Source organism: Rutidosis leptorrhynchoides, chromosome 8, assembly GCF_046630445.1.
Source record: "Rutidosis leptorrhynchoides isolate AG116_Rl617_1_P2 chromosome 8, CSIRO_AGI_Rlap_v1, whole genome shotgun sequence".
Taxonomy (NCBI): Eukaryota; Viridiplantae; Streptophyta; class Magnoliopsida; order Asterales; family Asteraceae; genus Rutidosis; species Rutidosis leptorrhynchoides.
The window spans coordinates 106,982,906-106,989,995 of NC_092340.1; positions in this window are offsets into that span (position 1 = coordinate 106,982,906).

The following is a 7,090-nucleotide window of genomic DNA, read 5'->3' on the forward strand; positions in this document are numbered from 1 at the left end:
GGTGCGAGTGTGAGTGTTATGCCTCTTTCATTATATAAGAGATTAGGAGTAGGTGAGTTAAGTCCAACAGAGATGAGTGTCCGACTCTTTGATCAAACCATTAGGCACCCAGTTGAAATTGCTGACAACCTGCCCGTTCAAGTGGGTAATTTAATATTTTTGGTCGAATTTATTGTCATTGACATAGAAGAGGACTCAAACATTCCTCTAATTTTAGGTCGACCATTCTTAGCGTCCACCGGGGCATTATTTGATGTAAGAGAGGGTAGAATGACACTTAGTGATCGTGATAAATCGATCACCTTTGTAAGTCGAAAGTCTAAATCTCCACCAACCAAAACCGTTTAACCAACAAAAACGATTGGTAAGAACCATATTATTTTACCAACTCCAACGGTAGTGCTTAACAATAATAAAACGCCTAAGTGTGGGGAAGATGAAGTAACACCTAATGATGACTTGATAACAAAGAACCCCGTTATTGATACGAAATTAAATGACACCGTTATTAATAGTTCAATGAAGAAACTTATTAAACGGATTCGCGATGCTAGAACCAAGGGAAACTTTAAGTTATGTAACCGGTTAGTATCCAATCTATCGCCTAAAGAAAAGGCGAAACTAGTTGAATTTGTGGATATTACACAGGAATCCGACCAATGGCTTAAAGAAAAAGTCACAGATATGCAAGTTGATTATGGTCCAAAAGAAATTGACGATGAAGTTAATCACAATTTTGACACCACAGCTACCTAAGTGTGGGGAGATTCAAATGTTCTAAAAGGAAAACGCTGTCTAAAGTTAGTTGTTCTGTTCTCGTGTAGTTCCGAGAATGGAATCCGATTGGTCTTTTCCACTAGCAGACACTAAAGAACTAGTTTTCTTTCCCCCATTCTGAATTTTTGTTTTGTAGGTTTTGTATGAAATTAATATGCATTTTTAAATTTAAGTTTTGTGTGAATTAAAAAAAATTTACTTTATTTCATTAAGTTTAAAAAAATGATTTCTAAAATTCATCGTAAGTTGAAGACTAGGTCATGGAACCAAAATTGCTTTACCCGAGGGCGGGGCGAAAAATTTTGTTATCATTATTTTTAATTTTATTGATCTAAAGTATACCAAAAAAAAACCCCAAAAATCTTTGCTTTTAAAACAATCGCTTTAAAAACGACAAATTTTAAATTTTGTCAAGGGACGGACTAGGTAAACATACCGAAACTACCTAAAGTAAAAGGAAACAAAATTTTAAAATATTATTCATTTAAATTGTTTTAATAAATAAAGGTTAAAACAAAATTTATCTTATGTACAAAACAGGGTAAAACAGCTCACTTTCAAAGACTGACATTAAGTTCAGCAAAAGTTACTAATTTTGACGACATGACGCAAAATATCAAATGTGATATAAAATAATATGTTTGCAAACTCGGTATTTTTAATCACTTTTCTACACTAATCACCCTCATGAATTTATAATTATAGTCTGATTTCATGCAAATGAGGGCATTGCATGATCTCAAGTGTGGGGGAGGGTTATAAATTCTCTTGGGTTTACACTTAGTTTAATTGCCAAATTTTGTGAAAATTTGAAAAAATTTCAACTAAATGAATTCAAAATCATGTTTATACATATTTATGAACGATAAAACTGGGTGTTAATACCGAAATTATTGTTACCTCAGAGAGAACATAAATGGAGAAACAACCCAAAACGTTAGAATTCATTTAAAATGGAATAGAGGAGAATAAAAAGGCAAAGAAAAGAATAAATAAAAGCTAAATGTGGGAAGAATTTACTAATTTCTTTAAAACACATATCACATATTTGGTACAGATTATTGCAGGTACTTTTGCTTTGGACTAAACTAATCAGTTTTACCCGATTTATTGTAATACCTTTGAAAGAATAGATGGATCTACACGATGAATCAATTCCATCATTAAAAGGAAGTAAAGTCTTCCGAAAAAGACACGCGCTTCTTGATTTAGGTCAGGAAGTTGTCGTCCAGACCAGCTGTAGGTTTACCAAAAATCTAGAAAAGTCATCTCTAAAATTAGCAGGAAATCCACGGACCTCAGCATCAAACAGGGTCGTCAAGTGGTCAGATTTATCCTAACCATGAGAAGGATCTGTCTAGTAAAATGGGGAGGGCACCGTGCAAATTAGCTTGATAAGACTAATGAATCAGACCCCCAGAAAAGGATAATCTCCTTAAAAGATTAAAAATCAGCTTTTAAGCCTGATATTACTCAATCCTTGAGATTGACCTTAAAGATTGAGAATTCAAACTCATGGAATTCAATGATATCTAAACTCTAGCTTGAACGAGAAAATATTTTGATCAAATTAAAACCGATTTGTTTTCCGAAAACCCATTTTCAATGCGTTCATTACCATTGAACGTAAAATCCTAAGAATTCACCTGGAATTCATTAGGTCACCAGAACCAATTCGGGTGTCAACCATAAGAATGGTGGTTGCATAGCATGGTCGAAGACAGGACCTTGTGCCAGACCGAAAAACTATAGGGTGATCTTTACTATTGCTCCTACAAAGGATAGTAATTGCATCCGACACGTTTTAGACCATGAACATCTGCATGTCATTAGACATTGCCTTAATAGTTGCTCGTTCAACGCTTTTCTTTACAACCGGACGGTAGTTTACCGAAAGGTAATATACGGAGCAAGTATACTGGACGTGTGCTTTCCTAATACAAGGTTAGCAAGTGAGTGACACAAAACCGCAAGTTTTGAGCTAAAATTTTAAAATCTGAAACCCACAAAACCCACAAAAATATTTTGCAAACACCGGTGAAGGGTTATTCTGGAAAACTTATCTAGGGTAAAAGCTAGAATAAATTTTCAAAAGATCAAATGTTTTCATAAAGATCCAATTTCCTTAAAGGATCTAAATTTTTAATAGTCATGTGGAACTGTAAATCACATCGTTACTATCATTGTTTATACCGCTGTATCAAAATCACTGATGTATAAAGTGTGAGAATAAAAAAAGTGATTCGAGTGAAGTGTGATTTTATGTCAAGTTCTGTATTGCTTGAGGAAAGCAACGTTCAAGTGTGGGGATATTTGATAGTGCTCTAAATGAACATATATTTAGTATCAATATCCTTCCAATATGTAAAGCTTTTAGTTGTAATTATTCTATTTTTATGTAATATTCGTTTAAATAAATAAGTGCGAAGACAAAAGAAGAAAATGACGATTTGAAGACACAAATGATCAAAAAGCTCAAATGTACAAGATATAATTTAAGTGGTTCAATTTATTGATGAGAAACGTCTCAAAATTACAAGAGTACGAGTCGCAAAACGCAAAGTACAAGGTATTAAATTATACGAAAGGACGTTTGAAAAATAGGAACCGGGACCTGAGCCAACTATCAACGCGCGACGCAACGGGGCTAAAATTACAAGTCAACTATGCACAAGAATATAATATAATATTTAAATAATTATATAAATTATTTATATATTATATTAAATAACGTCGACAAACTAGCAAACAAAAAATATGTGAGCTGGATCTGACGGCCATGCGATCGCATGGGAAATAGGCATAAAACTCATGCATGTGCATGAGCCCATGCTAGTGCATGAGATTTGCACTAAAATCTCATGCGACCGCATGAGTTACTGTAGCAGGCCACATCCTATAAATTCGCCAGTTTTCTGCGAGTTTTAATGTACCTTTTTCTAATCTATCTCTTACTCCCTCATATATATATATATATATATATATATATATATATATATATATATATATATATATATATATATATATATACATATATATATATATATATATATATATATATATATATATATATATAATTTTAATATTAAAGTTTAATAATAATAAGGTTATGTTAGCGAATGTTGTAAGTTTGTAAGTTGAAATTATGTCCGTGTAACGCTACGCGATTAATCACCACTGTAAGCTATGTTCTTCCTTTTTAAATTAATGTATCATAACTAAGCTATTATTATGCTTATTTAAGCCAAAGTAATCGTAATGTTTGGACTAAAAATTAAGATTGGATTATTAGATTTTGTACCATAATTAAGGTTTGGACAAAAGACCGACACTTGTGGACATTGGACTATTGACTATTAATAGATAGGGGGTATTGTCTAATCGAATGACAACTCATTAGAACCTGTCGAACCTATCTTCAAATTAGTTAATCTAATAATTATTAAAATGATTGTGTATGTCCTATTTAGTGACGTTTATACGATATCTTTTACGATCATTTAATTAATTATTTGGGTAGGGTAATTGATTATTCATTCTGATCAAGTGGGTAAATTAATATTCAAATCTCATTAAAACAGGGGTGGATTACATACAAGGATAATTGATGTAATTGTTAATAAAGTAATAAAACCTTAGATTACACGCAGTCGATAACCTGGTGTAATCATTAAACAAAGTATTAAAACCTTGTTACAGTTCAAATCCCTAATTAGTTGGAATATTTGACTTCGGAAATAAGGTTAATTTGACGAGCATTTTATAATTATGACCGATGGACTATTATGGACAAAAACCAAATAGGTATCAAATAAACCAGGACAAAGGACAATTAACCCGGGTAACAATTAATTAAAATCAAAACGTCAAACATCATGGTTACGAATGTTTAAATAAGCATTATTGTTTTATTTCATATTTCATCGTACCTTTATTTACTGTCATTTTAATTACTGCAATTTACTTTATCGCAATTTAAATTCTGTCATTTATATTATCGTCATTTATCTTTACGCTTAAAATATAAAATCGACAAACCGGTCATTAAACGGTAAAAACCCCTTTTATAATAATATTACTATATATAATTATATATATTTTATATAAATATAGTTGTTAAAAATATAGCATTAAACTCAGCTAGCTCCCTGTGGAACGAACCAGACTTACTAAAAACTACACTACTCTACGATTAGGTACACTGCCTATAGTGTTGTAGCAAGGTTTAGGTACATTCCATCCGTATATTAATTAAAACTTGTGTAATTTGTATCATATTTTGTAATAAAAATATAACTATTTCGTACCCCTCTGCTTTAACATCAGAAAACCACCCCAAAACAGCCTGCTATCTCCCATTTCCTGCAACTACTACTACGGTAGCTGTACTTCTGATTTTCCTAATTAAAAACCGAAGAACACCACCTCTATTAAACTGCTATACCGCTGTTTACTTTGCTACTGAACGAGCTGCAGTATTTATTTATTTTTTTTCTTTTTCGAACAACAATGAAGATGATGATATGTGATCGAACGGCTGCTATGCGTTTTCTATTTTAAAACCACGAACCTAAAAGACACCCAGATGTTTCCTAATTCACGAACTATATTGTAAAGCAATGAAGTTGGGCTAGATTATATAATCAATTGGGCTATCTTAAATGTTGGACTTTTAATTTATGTTTGGGCCAAAATGAAATGAAACGAGTTAATTAAATTTAGTATACGGATGATAATAGAAAGACAAGGACACTCGAATGGTTAAGAGTGTTTCGGTTAATTGGTAGGTCGCGAGTTCGAGCCTGGTTCAGGGCATTATTTTTAGAGAAAGCTTCTAAGGTAGTTTTCATGTTATTGTTATTATTATTATTATTATTATTATTATTATTATTATTATTATTATTATTATTATTATTATTATAATTATTATTATTATTATCATTAATTATTATTATTGTTATTATGTTAGTCATTATTATTAACGAGATGATTTAAGATATTATCATTATCAATACTAGCATAATTTAAAAAGTTATTAGTAATATCATTACTACAAATATTATTGTTATTATTAGTATTATTATCATTATATTATTATTGCTAGTATTATTATTATGATTTCAAGGTTATCAAACAGCTTAATAACACAAGTATATAGTAAAAGTTATTATATTAAAGATTATAGAAATTTGATATAATTATATGGATGCATGTAAAATTATAATTTTGATACAAATTAAGGTTATGAGAAGTCATAGTTATTAACTACGAAGATTATGATTATTATGACCATGAAAATAAAGGTTTTCATAATATTATTAAAATTAAATATAGAAATTTTGATATAAATATTATTATTATGAAAATAACTAGAATTCTAATCAAAATATGAATTAATGGAATTAGTAAAATTATTATAACTATTCTTATCATATTTATTATAATTGTGATACAATTTAGCATTATTATCATTATTAATATCATTATTTTTATTAACAGTATTATTATCAATTTTATCAGTATAACATTATTATTACTAATATTGATATTATCATAATTAATAATTTAACAAACAAATAGAAATATACTTAATACACATACTTAAACTATATTAATATTTTATTTATTAAAAAATATAAAATGAATAAACCTAAATAAATAACGAAATATATAAGTATTAATATAAAAACTATATCACTAATAATATATATATATATATATATATATATATATATATATATATATATATATATATATATATATATATATATATATATATATATATATATATATATATATATATATATATATATATATATATATATATATATATATATATATATATATATATATATATATATTTGTTCGATTACAAGTATATGTTTTAATATAAATATGAATGATCTAGGTTCGTGAATCCGAGGCCAACCCTGCATTGTTCAATGTCGTCATACATATTTTTACTACAAAATACAGTATTGTGAGTTCATTTGATTCCCTTTTACTCTTTACATTTTTGGGACTGAGAATACATGCGCTACTTTTGCAACTGCTTTATTAAATGCTTTTGAAATACATTATGAACTGCGAATACATGAAATGCTTTTTATAAATGTTTGACGAGATAGACACAAGCAAAACATTCCTCGAATAAATTATGTGGACGTGATAATTGCCACCATTGAATTATGTGGATGTGATAATTGCCACAATTGATATGAATATTTTTTCCCTGATTATTATTGCTTGGTAACCTAAGAATTAGGGAACATCACTAATTTTGAGAATTAGTGCACGCCTAATTGACGCGAAT